Below are 4,003 nucleotides of genomic sequence, written 5' to 3' on the forward strand. Positions count from 1 at the left end.
ACAGGCAAAGGTTCCTTCAGTCCTATGAGAAATATTTTAGAATTGAACTAAAGTGTGTTTCCGATACAGGAGCATATGTCTGTCAGGGCCTGTTGGAGAGGCCCTGGATGAGAACCCCTGGCTGCAGTTCCACATCCCCCTGAAAGTAAATAGAGCCATAAGCACGGAGCTAAGGACACTGCTCCAGGACATGCTGGCTGTCGATCCTGACCAGCGACCAGAAGCCATCCAGCAGAAGAAGCAAGTCAGGCAAGCCATGGCACGAGAGAAAACATCTTTGTAGTGACTGATAGCAAGATGTCCGTGACCAAGGGCAATTCGTCTGAGTAAAGTCTGATTTCATTTTTATGTCCCGAAAGGCCACTGCCTTTGTGCTGTAGATTTCTGATTTAGACGGGCATTTCTATGGACAACTTTGACTTTTCTGTGGGTCCAATGAAAATAAGTTTTTTAACTTATACTTTGTTACAGCTTTCGAAAGTTTAGAGACATTCACTGAGTTGACGATAAAGGAAAAGTTTCGTCTTTCACCTCTTGGAAGGTAGGCCGGTCAGAGGTACAATATATGTCTTCATGTCTTCATCCTCCATGTTTGTAACTACAGGTTTCACAGTGTTGAGCTAAGACACAAAAACACCTACAAATGGCAGATCCAAATGTATAAACCTGGGCTGAAAAAGTGTGTACAGTATATACTCTGTGTAGGTCTGATAAAAGTATTCGAGTCAAAGTGTCATATGGATACAAATTCTCATGATTTTGTATTGTGTGTTTTTTCTCTGTTCTGCTTTATTGAAAGAAATCAGATGCTCTTCCTGAAACTTACCTTAGCTGATTCTTCAGCTAAACCAGACAGACTTCTGAAATTCTCAAATATTATCAAATCTTGTTGGTGCAGAGGTGGTGGAGCCCATTACCAACAGACTCACAGCTGAAATTGCTGTGAAAAGGGCTTCTACCAAATATTAACATGTGGGTGAAAATGTATACAATTGTAATATTTCCTTTTTTCCCATTGAAAGTATAACATATGTGGTGTGAGATAGAGGTCCTCATTTAATTGCATGAAACTCGGGCACTGGCGCAACAAACTGAACAAAGTTCAAGGGGGTATACGCTTTCTGTAGACACTTTATTTCCTCTTTTTCCATACTCTAAGAAATGATTTGGGAAACCTGTGGGACACTGGAGGTCATTATACATGAGCCTCTTTCTGCACCTTTTAAGCCATTGAAACCTAGTTGCCTTGTTACAAGGTCTAATATTACAGTAGGTGTGGTTTCCGTCTCCTAATTTCTGAGAATGATCAAATTGGGGAATAAGTTGTAGGGAATACCACTCTTGCACTTCTAAGAAAAGACTATCTCAAATGAAACTCGCTATAGAAAGACATCTTGTTGAAAAATTCTTTATTTTTTGTCATTTCTAAAGAAAAAACATTCATCAAGTCCTTCACAAATGTTTTGTTTGTGACTTTCTCTGTTGTTCCCTTTCACACTCAACTGAACTATGTGTTATGTCTTGTAAACGTAATCAAACATTTCACTTAGGTGTGTGGGTTAACACAAACCCATATTGTATGAAACATTCAGTTTTTCATTCCCGTTTTTTCTAACAATTGCATCCATGCTAGGACTACAGTAAACAACACTTTTTACTAAAGTAAATGAAATTGTTCATTAAACAAGACACATTGTTTTAAATGTATGCAATACGACGACACTAAAAACAACACTGAAACTTTTCATTGAAATACTGGACGAGATTGTGCATATTCAATGGATTTCTCCTGGTGCTTTTTTTCATCAGTCTTTTCATATTCTTGTTCTCTACTCAGGTGTCTCCTGTTCCTTTGGTGATGTCTGCTGTACACACATGGTATCATACACTTGAGCAAAGTGTGATACCACCGTTTGTTCTTCTCCTAAAATAAAGATGAACATTGACAAAAGTCAGAAGCACTCTTTTCTTTGACAGACGAACAAAACAATACAAGAATAACCATACTCTCTGTTCCTTACTCATTTCTACCTACCTGTTTGACCACTTTGTCTGCTTCAGTCAGGACAGGGTGCTGGGGCTGACTCTGAGCAATCTGAGAAGAGCTCTCTGTGATCTTCTCCCCTACAGTGGCTACATTGTACTCTGTTTGAAATCCAGGTATCGCCTCCGGTAAGTTCCTCGGTCCTTTTTGGGACTTGAAAGGGTAGAATCATTTTGTGACTACATTTCCTTGTCATGCACTGATATGTTCTGGTTTGTGTTCGATTACTGCAGGCGTTCAAGTACTTTCTTTTTGTTCTAGATTGGCAGTGTTTGAGATGGTAGGAACTTGTCATATTCTCAACTCTGAATGCTCTGTAAACATACTATTTTAGCAATTCTTAGAAATCTGAAAGCAGTGTTACCTGTATCATTTTTTGTCTTGGTAGTAGTATTGCAGCTCCAACATCAGCACTTAAATAATGGTTTGTGATGTTACTTGTCCTTGGAGTTAGTATACTCCTGAGAAGTCAAGAGAAATCTTACGCAAGCATTAATTATGTTTCACTTTTGAAAGCAAAGTACGTGTCAAGTACTTTGAAGGCATTTGTTGATACTTTTAAGCACTTTCGTTGATTATTATTATCCTTCAATTAGTTATTACAAGTCCAACATTCTCTACATGATCTCACTCCATATTCAGAATGTGGGAATACAATTGTTTTAAGGAAATGCCACTGAATAGATAGTAGCTGCACTCTACAAAGATGAATTTGCTAATTAATCAGTCAGGGACACAGCTTATACTTCAGTAGTCTTAGATCATGTAATGATGATTATTGTACTTTATAACTAGCAAAATCCCCATATCCTGTTCATTGCCCCTTTTTCAGTTATGTGGATTGACTTATCCCTGAAGTGGTTAATTCTCACCTTGACATCTCATAGAACAACTGAATCTCTACCAAGGGTGAATGTGTCCTTCCTCTTAATGTCTAAAAGAAAAGGTTAAAATTCATTGAAGCAAAATGCAACAACCCAAAATGTTGGGGAGGTCGTTTCCACAGTTATTTCATATGACAGTGCTTGGAGTGAAACTACATGACCATGGTGAAGAAGAAAAAACACTTTACCTTGTTCCTCCTGACTGATGTCCTTATGCGTGTTTTGGACAGTTGAGCGTTTTGTGTCTTGTCGTCTGTGTAGGCAACAGCCCTCTTCCCTGGGATAGAACTAGATGATATTTAGACACGTTAATTTGACTTCTCCATTGCTCACATTGATGTGGATATGATTATAATGCTCTGTTTTGTGGGCTTCCCAAGAAAACAATAAATCCCTTACTACTTGTTCGAAATGCAGTAGCACAGATCCTAACAAATACAAGAAAGAGAATATCATTCCTGTTTTGAAAAAACTTCACTGGTCACCTGTATTATCTAGGATAAATTTGAAAGTTCTTTTACTTGTTTTTAAAGCTTTAAGCGACCTAGCACGTCTGTACCTTACTGAATGTCTGTCTTCATATGTTCCTATACGTGACCTGAGATCTGCACATACTGGCCTACTGCAAATACCACATGTGAAATGCAGAAAGAGTGGAGAGGCTGCTTTTTGTTTTTATGCTTCTAAATTATGAAACTCACTTCCACTTTTTATTAGGCAGTCAAGCTCGGTACATTGTTTTAAAAAAACATTTGAAAATGTTGCTTTAAGTTAAAGTGGTTCTTTGTTCTTTCTATTTCTGTTTCTTTTTTTAGTTCTCTTTAATTGTTCTTATTTTATTACGACTTTCCTAATTTTTATTTATTTAATTGACATGTATGTTGCTTTACTGTATTGCTGTATTTTCCTTTACAACTGAAAGTATATCTCTCAATTTTAATATTTTATTTTTACGCTTGGTTTTTAAAGCACCAAAGCACTATTTGTATGAAAGGTGCTCTATAGATAAAGTTTATTATTATTATTATTTTTAATATTATTATTATACTTTGTTACATTTTTGGTTAGGACAAAG

Source organism: Lepisosteus oculatus, unplaced genomic scaffold, assembly GCF_040954835.1.
Source record: "Lepisosteus oculatus isolate fLepOcu1 unplaced genomic scaffold, fLepOcu1.hap2 HAP2_SCAFFOLD_44, whole genome shotgun sequence".
Lineage (NCBI taxonomy): Eukaryota > Metazoa > Chordata > Actinopteri > Semionotiformes > Lepisosteidae > Lepisosteus > Lepisosteus oculatus.